Raw genomic sequence first — 17477 nt, 5'->3', positions numbered from 1 at the left:
GCTGATGATAGTAGATGTAGATTCATTTCAAATGGTAATCCAAGACAAAAAAACAGTAGGCTATTGATGAAATAACAACTCCGTCGATATGACAGTTCGAGGCTGCAGCTTAACGTCCTTTACGTTGAAGTTGCAGCAGATTGTGCTCGGGCGGAAAGTTAAAGGCTATGTGTGCATGAAGGTCTGTGGTGGTATGTGACTCATAGTTCCAGCTACTGAAACACTTTGACTTTCTTTTATTACGATTGCACTCTTTCCTGCTGCTCTTCCATCCGTGCAGGAATTATAGTATGAAAATCAAGTGACCTCAGTGTGCCACAGGAAAGTGGAGGAGGAAAGAGTGGACTGTCATTTACTGGGCTCCTGATGGCTCCTGAAGGAGCTGTGGTTGAAAGGTGAGTTTTTTTGTGTTCCTGCATGAGGAAACTCATACTACTGTGTCTGCTTCTGGCTGCCTGGCAGACCAATGAATTGCCTTGATAAATACTATGTTTCACTTTTTAGCACCAAAGAAGGTGAAGAAATGTATCTACTTTAAAAAATGACAAACACAGTTTAAGCAGTTAAAGACAGGTGTGTCCCTTTAATTCCTGTTTCCTATAACTGTGGAAGCTGTGGATCGGACACTCAAATATCAGCAAACCATAACCATGTGTCGTAGGCAGATGTCGCCAGCAGCCGTAGTAAGGTGTGTAAACGGAAGGATGAATCAGACGTTGAGTTTTGATTTAAGATGGGGTGTTTTTATTACTCCCAAATAAGGCCAAAGGCAAAATACAAAAAATACCGAAATAGCAAAAGGAATAAAAATTAAAGACTTTCAAAACTGGAGAAGAAATAGACTTGAGAGTCAAAAAGACAAAAGTAAAATACCAAACTAAAGAACAGCTGCTCACAATTGCCTTTTGACTGCAATTAAATTGGCTCTCACTAGACTTACGTCTTACTACATCCAGCCCTCCCTAGTAACTGACAACTCCCTCTCAAATATCCTGGTAGCGCACCTCAGAACTGGACTAAACCATTCTCACTAATGCTGCAGGGGTGGCTCATGCGGGAAATATGCAAAAGGCTTTAAAAACAGCCAAAACACTACTCTACGTAATGAGACACTCGTGATAATATAAATATAACCCACACAGGTTTAACCTCCCCACAAGATATATAGGTTTACCGTATTGATAATTTATCATTTAAATCAAATTGCTTCCGGTCACCCCGGAAGTCCGCCCGTCTATAAAAGCACCTGTGAATAAGGCAAACTCCCTTTTACGATTACGTCAGAGGACGCCGGTAAGATGACACAAATATGCTTGTATGAATGATTTGTATTAAGCTTAAAGTTAAATAAACAAATGTTAGATTAACAAAGAGTATTTTAAAGTCAGTATTCAGACGCAGAGAGACTGGTATGGCTGCAGCCTGGAGCATCCCATGTCATCCGTCCCGTCTCATACGGTCTCGTCTCATGCGGAGGTGTGTCCAACGGTAAATCCAGAGGGTCAAAATTACGATATCGCGAATAATTTTCCAGACGGAGTCACGGGTAAATTCGTGACCTGGACAGGCCGGCAAGCACGGTGAGGGCCATGTTTTTTGACTTCTCCAGTGCTTTCAACACCATCCGGCCGGCCCTGCTGGGTGAGAAGTTGACAGCGATGCAGGTGGATCCCCCCCTCGTGTCCTGGATTGTTGACTACCTGACTGGCAGACCACAGTATGTGCGCCTGCAACACTGTGTATCAGACAGAGTGGTCAGCAACACCGGGGCCCCGCAGGGGACTGTCCTCTCTCCCTTCCTCTTCACCATCTACACCACAGACTTCAACTACCACACAGAGTCCTGCCATCTTCAGAAGTTTTCTGATGACTCTGCTGTGGTTGGATGTATCAGCGAGGGGGACGAGGCTGAGTACAGAGCTGTGGTGGGGGACTTTGTCACATGGAGTGAGCAGAACCATCTCCAGCTCAATGTGACAAAGACCAAGGAGCTGGTGGTGGATCTAAGGAGAGCCAAGGCAGCAGTGAGCCCTGTTTCCATCCAGGGGGTCAGTGTGGACATTGTGGAGGACTACAAATACCTGGGAGTGCACTTGGACAATAAACTGGACTGGGCCAAGAACACTCAAGCCCTCTACAGGAAGGGCCAAAGCCGTCTCTATTTTCTGAGGAGGCTGAGGTCCTTCAACATCTGCAGGACAATGCTGAAGATGTTTTATGAGTCTGTGGTGGCCAGTGCTATCCTCTTTGCTGTTGAATGCTGAGGCAGCAGGCTGAGGGTAGCGGACGCCAACAGACTCAACAAACTGATTCGCAAGGCCTGTGACGTCGTGGGGGTGGATCTGGACTCTCTGTGGGGGGTGTCAGAGAGGAGGACGCTGTCCAAACTACATGCCATCTTGGACAATGTCTCGCACCCACTCCATGGCTTGCTGCTAAATCACAGGAGCACTTTCAGTGACAGACTCATTCTCCCAAAATGCACTACAGAGCGCCACAGGAAGTCATTCCTGCCTGTGGCCATCAAACTTTTTAACTCCTCCCTCTAAGTGTCTGACACACACACACACACACACACACACACTTAGAGAGGTTGAAACTGGACAATATTATCTGTATTATCTGTTTTGTGCAATAACACTGGCCTGACATGTGTGCAATCTCAAATACCACAATTATTATTATTATTATTATTATTATTATTATTTAACTTTTCACCATTCCAAATCCTTAATTATGTGAATTATGTAAATAATGTATAATAACATTCCTTTATGTAAATACTGTACGTATCCAATTCCTTATATTTCTTTATTTCTTGTATTTCTACTCTATTTATAATATTGTGCAACTACAACACAGAGTTTCCCTTCGGGGATCAATAAAGTATTTCTGATTCTGATTCTGATTCTGACCACATTTGTTGCAATCAATTGAAAAACGTTAAAAAACTGTTAAAGTAACAATTTTGCCATAGTCTACATGTAGTTTGCTCATTTCTGAATGTTATGCTTGTGTTGTTCCATGTTAACGTAGCTACATCTGATGAAACCTGCATCAGCGACGCAGCCGATTCTGCCAACTAACGGCAGGACCTCCTGAGGAGGGAGAACAATCCACGATCTGCACACACAACAAGACTACAAAAATAAACATGTTACACTCTTTCCAAGACTTTTTATTTGTATATTCTATATTGTTTTCACACTTCACTGGGACAACTGCTTATCAGCATGGCGAGAGCGACTGTTGGCCTCGGCTGTCGGGTCTCTGGGACCCGGGGCAGAATGCTGTCGGGTCTCTGGGACCTGGGGCAGAATGCTGTCGGGTCTCTGGGACCTGGGGCAGAATGCTGTCGGGTCTCCGGGACCCGGGGTAGAATGCTGTCGGGTCTCCGGGACCCGGGGAAGAATGCGGTTCTATTTTTCTACTACCGCGGCCTCGGCCTTCGGGTCTCTGGGACCCGTCCTGCATTCGACTGCATATCTCTGCCGCGACGGTCTTGGGCCAGGATGCGATTGAATTTTTCTTCCACTTCCGCCAGCGGTTCTATTGTATTTTGTTTTGTATTGAAAGGGGGACATTTTTTTTTTTTTAAACTAAACCAAATGCTTGAACTCTGTCGGGAGAGAAATTCCTTCTGTAGCTGCAACTTGGATCAAAGTTGCAGCTATAGAAGGAATTTTTAGTTTGCCTATAATCTGCATTTATTTTAGAGACGGACATATATTTTTAAATATTTAAAAACACACCAAATATTTTATTCATTAGCATGATAGTTGACGTGAGCTTTAACTTTGAAACGAGAGATATTAGTATTTGATTCCAGATGCGAGCTTTTATTTTGAAAAGTAGAAACAAACAAAGACAAACATATATTTTAAGTGTTTTTATTCATCAGTATGATAGTCTGCATTTATCTTATAGACATGTTTAGTTAAAAAAACAAACATATTTTATTCATTTGTATAACGGCAATCATATAAATGAATTTTTTAAAAAATATTCGCGATTTGCATTTTTGACCCTCTGGATTTACCGTTGGACACGCCTCCGCATGAGACGAGACCGCATGAGACGGGACGGATGACATGGGACCCTCCAGGCTGCAGCCATATACTCTTGGACGCAGAGGGTACAACTGGCGCATCGCTACGGTGACGGTCGCTATGCGCCCTGTCACACCATGTTATGCCAAACTATATATTTTTGCATGTATAACTCTAAACTGTAGATGAAAAAAATTGAAACCAAACTTATGTGCTAGAGTGGAAACAATCTTCTCCTAAAACTCTGGCCAACTCTGAATTAGCATATTTCCCAAAATGTCAAACTGTTCCTATGTTTTTTTTTTTTCTCTTATGTAAAGCAGAATAATGCTTATCAGTATTATATAGTATTATTATTACATGTGTTGTCACAGTGTTCAAGCAAAAATAGTTCCAATATGACAGAATTTCACACAATCAACCATACAAACCTGGAGGACATTATTCAACATCTGAAAACCTCGACCTGTTGCCTTGATATTCTACCAACGGGACTTTTCAAAAATGTTTCCAATTGTTTGACTTCTGATCTTCTACAGATTGTGAACACATCTCTTCTTTCAGGTATCTTTCCACAGGCCCTGAAAACTGCAGTAATCAAGCCACTTTTAAAAAAGAACAACCTAGACAAGTCACTAATGAGCAACTATAGGCCAATATCAAACCTTCCGTTTTTAAGTAAAATCATTGAAAAAGTAGTCTTTCAACAACTCAACCATTTCTTGTCAATAAGCAACAGTTTTGATACCTTTCAGTCGGGTTTCCGACTACACCACAGCACTGAAACGCTCTTGTCAAAGTCTTTAATGACATCCACCTTAACACAGATAGTGGCAAAATTTCAATCTTAGTATTACTGATCTCAGTGCTGCATTTGACCACGGTCGACCACGACATATTACTAGACCGATTTGGAAAACTGGGTAGGACTTTCTGGCTTAGTACTAAACTGGTTGAATCCTACCTAAAGAATAGGGATTACTTTGTGTCAATAGGTAATTATACATCTGAGCGTACAAATATGACGTGCGGAGTTCCGCAAGGCTCCATTCTGGGGCCTCTTCTGTTTAACATCTACATGCTTCCACTGGCTCAGATTATGGAGAAAAACAAAATAAGTTACCATAGTTATGCGGATGACACACAAATTTACATAACCTTATCGCCAGGGGACTATAGTCAAATACAAAAACTGACTAACTGCATCAAACAAGTTAACGGCTGGATGTGCCAGAACTTTCTGAAATTAAATGAAGGAAAAACTGAGGTAGTTGTTTTTGGAAAAAAAGAGGAACGATTAAAAGTCTGCGCTCAGCTTCAAACAACAATGTTAAAAACAACAGACAAAGCCAGAAATCTGGGTGTAGTCATGGACTCAGACCTGAACTTTAACAGCCACATTAAGACAATTACAAAGTCAGCCTACTATCACCTAAAGAACATATCAAGGGTTAAAGGACTTATGTGTCAACAGGACTTGGAAAAACTGGTCCATGCTTTCATCTTCAGTAGACTTAACTACTGTAACGGGGTCTTTACAGGTCTCCCTAAAAAATCAATCAGACAGCTGCAGCTGATTCAGAACGCTGCTGCTCGAGTCCTCACTAAGACCAAGAGACGGATCACATCACTCCAGTTCTGAAGTCTTTACACTGGCTTCCTGTGTCTCAAAGAATTGATTTCAAAGTACTCTTGCTAGTTTATAAATCCCTTAACGGTTTAGGTCCAAATACATTTCTGATCTGCTACTACACTATGACCCCCCCAGACCTCTCAGGTCATCTGGGACAGGTCTACTTTCTGTCCCAGAGTCAGAACTAAACAGGGTGAAGCAGCTTTCAGTTTCTATGCTCCTCATATCTGGAATAAACTCCAGAAACCTGTAGATCCGCTGCTACTCTCAGTTCTTTTAAATCAGGCTGAAGACCTTTCTTTTTGATGCTGCCTTTCTTTAAATTAATGCTCATTTCTTTCTTATGCTGCACTGTAACTTTATTCTTGTGTTTTATGTGTCCTAATGTTTCTATTTTGTTTTTAACTGTCTATTCATGTGTCTATTGATTTTTAATGCTTATGACTTTTAACTGTTTGTACTTGTGTTTTATCTGTTTTAATGATTTTGTGTAAAGCACTTTGAATTGCCCTGTTGCTGAAATGTGCTATACAAATAAAGCTGCCTTGCCTTGCCTATTAAAACTCCCTGTCATTTAAAAGCAAACATCATCAGCTGAAATACCCGCTCTATCCACATTGTCAGTGGTTTTGAAATCCACTGAGGATATGAGCTCACAGTGGATGGGAGGAGAGACAGGAAACTGGACTGCAGTTTGTTACCTATATACAGGAAAGATTTCCCCACACTGCTCAAATGTAACTGAACATTGTCAAACGTCCTCACAGCAAGCACACTTAGTTTAGGCCAGTGTCACTCTTCACGATGAGTGATGGGTCTATACATAGGCACAAGCACCTTTCTGTTAGAACAGCTGAAGACATTTCTGTTTTTATCTTTTGTGTATGTGCCATAGACTGTATAATATTAATGGACAAAGCATCCGGTTGGTCAAAGCACTGCAAATGCAGAAGTGCCTTAAACCTGCATTATATCTGATCTCCAGCAGAGGGAGACTCCTTAAAGCTGCATTATATCTGATCTCCAGCAGAGGGAGACTCCTTAAAGCTGCATTATATCTGATCTCCAGCATGGGGGACTTCTTAAAGCTGTATTATATCTGATCTCCAGCAGAGGGAGACTCCTTAAAGCTGCATTATATCTGATCTCCAGCAGAGGGAGACTCCTTAAAGCTGCATTATATCTGATCTCCAGCAGAGGGAGACTCCTTAAAGCTGCTTTATATCTGATCTCCAGCAGGGGGGACTTCTTAAAGCTGCATTATATCTGATCTCCAGCAGGGGGGACTTCTTAAAGCTGCATTATATCTGACCTCCAGCAGGGAGAGACTCCTTAAAGGTGCATTCTACCTGATCTCCAGCAAGGGGAGACTCCTTAAAAGTTGCATTATATCTGATCTCTAGCAAGGGGGGGGGGGGGGGACTCCTTAAAGCTGCATTATATCTGATCTCGAGCAGGGGGAGACTCCTTAAAACTGAATTATATCGAGACGGGTACGGCTGCAGCCTGGAGCGTCCCATGTCATCCGTCCTGTCTCATGCCGAGGTGTGTCCAATGGTTTATTCAAAGGGTCAAAAATATGAAATCGCAAATAATTTTCCAGATGGAGTCACGGGTAAATTCGTGACCACATTTGTTGCAATCAACTGAAAAACGTTAAAAACTGTTTAAGTAAAAATGTTGCCAAACATATAGTTTGCTCCTTTCTGAATGTTATGGTTGTTTTGTTCCATATTAACGAAGCTTACATTTGATTAAGCCCGCATCAGCGACGCGGCCATGTCTGCCAACTAACGGCAGCATTTCCAGAGGAGGGATAGTAAGAATCTGCACACACATGAACAAGAATACAAAAATAAACATGTTACACTCTTTCCAAGACTCTTTTTAATTTTATATTCTATATTCTTTTCACACTTCACTGGGACATTGCTGCAAATACAACTGCTTATCAGCATGGTGAGAGCATTCGACTGTATAGCTCTAGTGGCACTGCCTCAGCTGTTGGGTCTCTGAGACTCGTGGCAGAATGTGGTCGGGTCTCTGAGACCTGGGGCAGAATGTGGTCGGGTCTCTGAGACCTGGGGCAGAATACTACTCTACTACCGCGGCATCGGCCTTCGGGTTTCTGGGACCCGTCCTGCATTCGACTGCGTATCTCTGCTGCCACGGCCTTGGGCCTTTGAAAAGTAATAGAGATTGTATTTTATTTCAAATGCAAGCTTTTATTTTGAAAAGAAGAAACTCGGGGATGGCAGAAGGAATTTTTTAGTTTGCCTATAATCTGCATTTATATTATAGACGGACATATATTTTAAGTGTTTTATTCATCAGTATGATAGTCTGCATTTATCTTGTAGACACACCTCGGCATGAGACGAGACCGCATGAGACGGGACGGATGACATGGGACGCTCCAGGCTGCAGGCATACACTCTTGATTATATCTGATCAGCAGCATGGGGGGGGGACTTCTTAAAGCTGCATTATATCTGATCTCCAGCAGGGGGAGACTCCTTAAAGCTGCATTATATCTGACCTCCAGCAGAGGGAGACTCCTTAAAGCTGCATTATATCTGATCTCCAGCAGGGGCACACTGCTCAAAGTTGCATAATATCTGATCTCCTGCAGGGGGGGGACTCCTTAAAGCTGTATTATATCTGATCTCCAGCAGGGGGGACTCCTTAAAGATGAACTGAACTGGAATTTGATTAATGGGGATGTAACAGATGTATTTTAGTTCTTTTCATTGGTACAATTGTTGAAACGGGTGAATTTGTTAAAAGGCATGGTAAGCTACTCCGTAGCTACCTAGCACTAGCAGCACAGCCATAGCAACAGCATACAAAGAGTCGGAGGCTAGCGGCCATATGGCTGAGGAAACGGAAACCAAGAAATCTGGGGGGGTCATACTGTATTGCCCCTGGCTGTAGTAATGAACTGTACAGGGCTAAGGCAGCTGGGGTTACGAGACATTTCCACAGGCTACCTTTGACCAGGAAAAAACAGTCCTCAACTCACGGTGAGCAGCTAGCTGCCTTAAAACGGGCTAGCCCTCTGACAGCCCCTGGATTTCAAGTCTGTATCATTTTTTTCGCAACAGGTTATTTAGAGAGCTGTGCTTTTGACACAACAGCGTCCAACAGACTGAAAGCTGAGGCCTTCAGGCTCCAGTACAGGGCATTAAAATTACTAATTTTCGTGTGTATATAGTATGCTGCACCGTTGCCTAGATACCTTCGCAGATCCTACCACGCCAGTGACGTCATCGATATTGTCAGCGTTGTAATACTAACAAATGCAATTTTTGTGTTTCTTAAAAAAAAAGCTATATTGATTTTTTCAATTAAAATTTTAAGTGTAATTCGTTTATAATTATTATAACCAACAAGTTATCAATGTTTATTTTCAGTTCATTTCATCTTTAAAGCTGCATTCTATCTGATTTCCAGCAGTGGGAGACACGTGCGGTTGCAAAAGGAGGTTGGATTCAGTGGAAGTCTATGAGAAAGTGATCCACTTCTCACTTGATTTATTACCTCAGTAAACATTTTCATAATGAGTTTATGGTCCCAATTGCTAGTTTTATGTCTTCTGAGAGTGATCCTTTTTTTTTAACTTATAGTCTCGTTGATTTTAAAATCGGTGATAAAGCAGGGGGTATTTTAGGGCGTGGCTATGATGTGATTGCCAGTGAAAGTGTGTAACGTAGAGTAGAAGGACTCCTCCATCACTCCCCCCTCTCCTCTAAAATCATCACATCAGCAACCAGGATGGCTGTGCCCGTAACGGCAAACTTAATGACGGATAGCAGATCTCCACTTACCAATGGGTGATGTCACACATGCTATGTCCATTAATATTATACAGTCTATGGTATGTGCTCTTCTGCCTGGTTGATGTCAACCATGATTTAACAATATCTGAATCACGATCTGAAATGTTGGGTTGTTTCAGGATGCAAAATACGGGGGGTCTCCTACTCTGTAATTAACTCAAAAGAGCCTGCGAAGACACCAAAATCCAAGTAATTATTTTCTATTTATTGACATTGTAAACATGTTTAAATACTGAAAGTTTTCAACACCAAAATGCAAAATGTGAGTGACAGCAAAGTGGCTGCTGGCATGATACTGTTTTACTGCTGCTCCTCTCCATATCTGCAAAAATTAATTAATGTCTTGTGGCATTAGCAGTACTCTTGAAGTGATACCAATACCAATAGAGTGCTTAAATGATACCTTTACTTTTGGCCAGCCCTATAAACACAAAGCCTTGCCACTGAGTGATGAAGTTTCTAATGAAATTAATCGACAAGCAGTCAGCTGCTCTCATCTTTGCCTCACTGTCACCATTAATCAGCTGACTCATCTCCTCCATACACAGTTGATGTTGCTGCCACTGTTGTTTCACTGGACAAAGTGTGTGTGTTTAAGTTAAAACTCAGAAAATATAAATTAAAGAAAGGAGTTTGTTTCTGTTCTTTCAATTCAATTGTGCATGTTTTTAGTACAGAGCATTAAATGTAACTGTTTACCCTAACAACATTTTGGCAAGGAGAATAAACCCTTCTTCAATGTCAAATCTTTTTTAAAGAGTAGGTAATTATTACAAACAAAAAATGCAACTTTGATATAAAAATGGACACATTACAGACTAAAGCCACATAAAGGGAAGCAATGATTTAACCAACAATAGAGCGGAGCTTTGGCAGTTAAAAAGGGACATGCACCACAAAAATGTGTAAAGTAGCACTACTTTGGAATGTCTTTGACTTTGAATAAATGACAATTACTAAATTTCAAGAGGTTTAAATTCAGATTTTTTTTTTTTAACTAGATTCATACTGGGTCAGGTTAATTAAATCTACTGCTAACTTACAGCACTAATAACATTACAGTCACAAAAATACCCCGTGAATCAAATCCCCTACTTTACTGTCAACCGTCAAGCCACCAAAGCTGTATAGAAATGAACCTCTCTCTCTCTCTCTCTCTCTCTCTCTCTCTCTCCTCTCTCTCTCTCTCTCTCTCTCCACACGGTCTGGTTCTGGTGGTTGATTAACGCTGATAGGTGCCGATTAGCTCCCATAACGGGCCGGGTGGGTAGCGCACCGCCATGAGTCCATGAGGTTAATGTCTGATTACTCCACATTGTCATTGGATATTTTGGATTCCATTCTGAATCTGCAGCTTTCTGTCAGGAAAATGTAGTAGTATATTGTCTTCCTCTGTTGTAGACATAGACCGTAAGTCATTAGTAGGGTATCTATATATCAAGTGGTTCAGGGTCCTTCTGTAAGTCATTTTATGGTACAATTTGGTTTTATAATTAATTCTACAAGCAGCAAAACCATAGGCCAAGCAATCGGCTTGAGTTAATTAAAAAATAAAACACATTAAGCGCAACATAACCCAAACACACTATACACACTGCTCTGATCATTCTATATTCATGTTTCTCTGCAAGGAAAATACAGTTTGGTTTACTTTGTTGCTAATATGTTGGTAGATATTAAAAGGTCAAGTAACGTTACTTTGATCACATGCTCAAACATGCAACCTCTACAACTGCACACCTTTGGTTATAAACCCCTCAATGTTGTCGATCTGCACAGGAAGGCTCTTTAAATGCTGCGGGAGAAGGAGTTAATCTGTTGTACCAGACTTTCTCTTCTTTGTGCTTTCAGCGGACACATTGGCGTGATGTCTCTATAAATGCTCCGTCATATTGTAAGTATTGCCGCTAGCATTAACCAAACGTGTTGCCCAGTGCTCACACACGGTCCCTGTTGATTGTAGTTGATTGGCTTGGCCTGTGGTTTTACTGCTTGTAGCTTTCTCAAGAACCATTGTAACCCAAGATTACTTACACAAGGACCCCAAAGCACTCAATGTACAACCCCATTGTAAGCCTACAACTAACTTACTGTGTACTCCTCCTTACTCCTACTACTTAGAGGGCAACATTTTACTATTTGATTTACCCGACAGAGAATGTTGCCAATTGAGAATTTACTCACAACATATAATAAAATGTGGATTAATAACAGACATTTTCTTCATTGACTTGTGGCGACAGAGCAATGCAATAAAAATATGTCTGAAATATGAATCCTTCCTCTTTTGGGTCTGGTCCTGTCACTGAAATGAGGGGGGGACCACTGGCAAGAGACTGCGCAGGGCTACGTGACTGGCGCAGCAGGCACCTTAGCTCTCTGGCTCTGCCCCCAAAAGTTATCCTCCACTTCAACTCCCTCTTCATCCACCTCTAATCAACCTGCCCATAATCCTCTCATTCCTCATGTCTTTATCTTCCTCCCTTGACTTTCTCTGGTTCCCTCTCTCCCTCTGCCACCTCCAACTACATTCATTCATTCTTTTTTTTTTTTGACCTGGGAGTCAGTGAAGTGAGTCGAGTGGGGAGAGTGCCAGGGGAAGTTGACTAATATGGTCAAAATCAAAGTGAGACACTTCAGTGAGGTTAAAGTGGGTCACTCTTCCCTCCTCTCCTCTTATACAAAATAAAGTCAAAGTGTACAAAGTTGGGCATGAAAAGGCGCCACACACTCAAACTACCTCCCACAGTAAGAACGGCTTCAATAACACATGGTGTAAGTCAATGAATCGGCCAAAAGACAATCTCTGTGTATAAACTATTATATATCCGTTTCCCCTTTCAAACAGCCTCCTGTTGCCCTTTCCACCTAGATTTTTGATTGGCACCTTCACAACAGCTTGTGTCCGACCCTATCTTGGCTCAGCATGAGGGTTGGGGAATGTACAAGCATGCGTGGCCTCCACCCAGACACTAAGATTCCCTGGAAAGGAAGGAAGAAGGACCCTTCCTGTGACAGCCCACTGAGCTGATGGTTATCAACATCAATTGAAAGCAAACAAAGAAGGAAAAGATAAAAACAACAGAGTCCGGCCTGGTGTTTGGATAACCAATGTCAGGCTACTCGGTGCTGGGCGAGTGGGGAGCAGCTTCCTCCGGCTGAGCGGCTGGAGAAGCAGAGGAACAGGGACTGTGTGTTATAATGTGTAGAGGTGGGCAGCATGGTTGCATGTGGGTGGGTCTGTTGGTGTGCATGTCTATTTGTGATACATACAATGCAACTGGGCCACACAGTCCTTCTGGTATGTGGGATTTCCAGGTTCAAAATAGGCCCCACCGTGGGAGGGGGGCAGGAACAAGCAGCGGAGAGAGGGGAAAGAAATAAAGGGGAGTTGGGAAGGAGAATGGAGACAACACATGAAGTGTGTGTCCACAGCAAATAAAGGCAGAACTGTGTTTGTCATGCTGTGTTCAATCCACCCACCTGTCAACAAGTGTGGGGAAGTTTCTGTGGTCGACTGAAATGGGAGGTGCTTGGTATGACAGATGGAAAGTGGCCAAGTCTCTTAACATGCCATTGGAAACACATGAGACTACAGTGTAGGGAAGGGAAAATGAGAAAAGGAGACTTAAACCTATTGCCCCGAAGAACCCTTTTTTTACTATGATCTCACAGGAACTGAGGATCTAGTCTACGTGGGACATATGATACAAACTAACACTGTGCAGCATAACATTATGCAAACCTGTTTTCTAACATCAAATCTGTATCTTTGCTTAATTAAACATTTCCAAAGATACCAAATATAAGGACAATTGTATAAAATGGTGCACAGGACAGTGCATGTGTAAGACGTTCAGAAGATACTGGAGATGCAGGACAGTATCTCTTTACACGGAAATGCTTTTGCACCTAATATCAAAATTTGTTATAATGTTTAAAGATACAGCTTTTAAAGAAAACATGTTCAAATTGAGCGTTGCACTGAAAAGATTGGTGAACAGATTATTCCTAAAAGAACCATGAACTTGTCCAATCTAATCACATGTTGTGGAGGGAAGAGTCCTCGAGTGGGTGTTATGGATGAAAGGTTGTCTCTACGGGAAAAGACATTTCTCATGTCTTCTTAGCAGCAGGTATCTAGCGTGGGAGCGCGCCGGGAACTGTGAAGCAGAGCTGAGCAGTGGATCAGCCGCTGGGCGAGTCACCTGTTGTCCTGACTGGTCTCGGCTCTGCGTCACGTTCCCAGGCCAGGCCCATTACAACTCCAGAGTCCACGTTTGATCCAAAAACAGTGAGCCTGAGCCTGAGAGAGGAGTGTAGTGGGCTCGTTGTGATGAACAAACACAGCCTTGTTAAAGTTTAGGAAATGCGCAACTCACCGAGAGTCCCGTTCTCCAGCAGCGCAGTGAGGAAAAAGAAAGCTACGGCTCCCCGGACAGATACAGGGCCGCGCTGTGCCTCCATGTTTCTGTGTCCTGCTGTCCAAACACTCTCCTTCACGGGAAAGGTACCGAGGAAACCGCCGAGGAACGAGGTGGACGAGTCCGCTGAGCAGTGCGCTCCACTCCGCTCAGCAGCTGGAGACTCACTGCTGAACCATCCGCGCACACACACACACACACACACACATTCTGACACACACAGGAAATCGAAGAAAGAAGGACTCTCTGTCTATCTCTCTCTCTCCTAATAAGTAAGTGTGTGTGTGTGTGTGTGTGTGTGTGTGTGTGTGTGTGTGTGTGTGTGTGTGTGTGTGTGTGTGTGTGTGTGTGTGTTTTTGGGTCCCACTAGAACATATTTTATAGCCTGGGTATTAGATAAACTGAGTATGGCTTATGACTAAAAGATAAATCCTTTCTCTGGGGTTTACATACTGGGACTTTGATTTGATTTTGTTAATAAATAATAAAATTGACAAATTAATAAATTAACTAACTACTATAACTCACAATTAATTATTAATTCATCTTGCAGTTTTTAAATACTGTATGTGTCTCATGCATTCCTTTTTTAGTATTTTTGTATTTTTTGTAGGTTTGGAGATATATTGGTTTGCAAAATCAATCCAAACAAAAAAGCCAAATGTTACCACTAGCACTGGATCTCCTAATGTGCATACATAGTTAAATGATACAATAATGTGGACTGTAAATGTCATTGGCTGGTGACTAATATGATTTATAATAATTGTTGATGTAAGGGAGTAGGCGGGGTTGCTGCATCATTCTGTCGCTGCTGTCACAATCTGAAATCATGGAACAATATATTTCCTAATTGTAGATCATATTGCACCGAGAGCATGGGCGTTACTGGATGCACTCATGTCTCAAAATAAGAGATGTTTAATGTTCAGTGTTTTCCCATAGGCTGGAATGATGACTCTGATGTGTTAGTGTGTGTATGTGTAGGTGTGTGTGGGTGTAGTTTCTTTACTGGTAATTCCAACTGTCAACACCAGCCCATGTGGGATCTATACAGGGCTGTGTATATATACTGTATATGTACAAACACCTGCCATTGACTTCATTGTCTCTCATGAAGTACTCCTCATTCTCCATCAGAACAAGTAGTTCCTGTTATTTATGCCCTTGCGGTGTGTGTGTGTTTGTGTGTGTGAGATGCTTTACATCCTGGAGTTCTTTTTTATTTGAGTAATATTATAGAGTTTTAGAAATAAGACTAAGTGGTGTTTAGTGTACATGTTAATGTTTTGAAAGAACAATTTAACCAATCGAAACCAATACCAATTCTATTAATATACAGGCATTCAGCATTAGCAAAAAACAAAATAGTGTCTGGATGGTGTAATTGTACAGCAAATCACAACATCAAACACTCACAAGATATAAGGTTAATTATAGCATGTTCTTGGATCATTTCATCTTTTTCCTAATGATGCCATTGTGCTCCCATCTACAACGAAGGCCGATCAGACGGGTTAGTTAGTCAGATTAATGAAACCAAGGTTTGGCTCAGGGGTACCACTACAGCCTGTAAACTTATGAAGGCTTCTTTTTTGTAGTGTTCTTGCTAGCTGCAGCTACACTTGCAATAACTAAAAAGTGAAAGTTAAGAATAGCCTACATACTTTATTTTATATGGTCTTTGTTACTGTTTTAGTAAAAGACAAAAGTACTGGCACCAACAAAGTGAGTTGACAATGATAACCTGGGAGTGGTTAAGTAGTACATTTTCTCATACTTATCTGGCTGTTTCATGCTCTTCTACTTTCAGGCCAGACAGGAAATGTATGGTTGTTTCTGACCATAATGAGGAGGTGTGTAAACACTTTTCTGAGGTTCTGAGGGGAAAAGAAAAAGAAAGTGTAGAGTTGAGAAGGTCTGAGTGAGAACTTCAGCAGTGTGCAGAGAGGTGTTTATCTGCTGCACCAGCGAGTGCTGTGAAGTGTATTGCATGTGTCTGATAAGTCCCTATTTACACCATTTATCATGCAGAATATACCACACACACACACACATACACACGTACACACACACACATTACAAATAGGCACATGCACGCACCGATGCACATCACAAACACTCCAAAGTGAGTCAGATCTGCCTGCTTTCTTTCTCTTTCTCTCTAACAACACAGTTGCATTCCTATTGGTTGTAATCACTTGTCACCATGACAACCTTCTGAACAAGCAGTGACTTCCTGCCTTCTGTTTTCAAACCACATTTTGTATGTTTGCGGCTAATGACAATACACAGTTGTCATAAAGTAGAGCCACTGTGTGCTTCATCACACAGTCACAGTAACTCTTAGTGATACTCTAACTTAGGCTACCAAAGCACGCAGTCGACCTGTCGTGCACAGGGGTGTACCGGGTGTGCGTGCGCTCCTGGAAGTCCTGCAGACTCCAGTACGGAATGTGGAGAACAGCTGTGGACATGACCAAAAGAATTTACATAGAAACATAACCTCATGATGGTATTGCAAACACACACACACAGACACACAAGCTAAAGTATATATAGTATTATATATACTTCAATCTGTGCAAGTATTTAAAAGGAGAAAACATTGCATAGTCTGCAACAAAGGATTTACTTTGTTATCAATTAACCGATTGATTATTGCATTGAATGAATTAGATTTATGTGGGAACAATATAAAAGAGTGCTTGCTGTAATTATTCAATAAACTAACATGTATTCAGAAAGCAAAACCTAATAGAAACAGGGATGGACAGACTTGTGAGTGAAGAAAAGAAAAGGAATTCTAATCAAACAATGCCCCCCCCCCACCCCCCAAGGTCCATATAAAAGAGACTTCAGATACAGTATTAGGGGACCACTAAGGTCTATATAAAGACTTCAGATACAGTATTAGGGACCACTAAGGTCTATATAAAAGAGACTTCAGATACAGTATTAGGGACCACTAAGGTCTATATAAAAGAGACTTCAGATACAGTATTAAGGACCACTAAGGTCTATATAAAGACACTTCAGATACAGTATTAGGGACCACTAAGGTCTATATAAAAGAGACTTCAGATACAGTATTAGGGACCACTAAGGTCTATATAAAAGAAACTTCAGATACAGTATTAGGGGACCACTAAGGTCTATATAAAGAGACTTCAGATACAATATTAGGGACCACTAAGGTCTATATAAAAGAGACTTCAGATACAGTATTAGGGGACCACTAAGGTCTATATAAAGAGACTTCAGATACAGTGTTAGGGGACCACTAAGGTCTATATAAAAGAGACTTCAGATACAGTATTAGGGACCACTAAGGTCTACATAAAAGCATCCGAAGAGCACCATGTCATGGGACCTTTTACACATGTTTCTCTCTCTCTCTTGCTTTCACTCTTCCAGGCAAGCCTGGACACACTATATTGTCAGAGAGAACAGTTTGTCTTCACCTTCTGAGCAGGGCAGGAACCAGGAAGGTTTTAAAAAGAATTTCACCAACTGTTGAAAACAACACAAC

This window comes from Etheostoma spectabile, chromosome 6 (assembly GCF_008692095.1).
Source record: "Etheostoma spectabile isolate EspeVRDwgs_2016 chromosome 6, UIUC_Espe_1.0, whole genome shotgun sequence".
Lineage (NCBI taxonomy): Eukaryota > Metazoa > Chordata > Actinopteri > Perciformes > Percidae > Etheostoma > Etheostoma spectabile.
The sequence above is the reverse complement of the archived record's forward strand: the minus strand, read 5'-3'. Positions refer to the sequence as shown.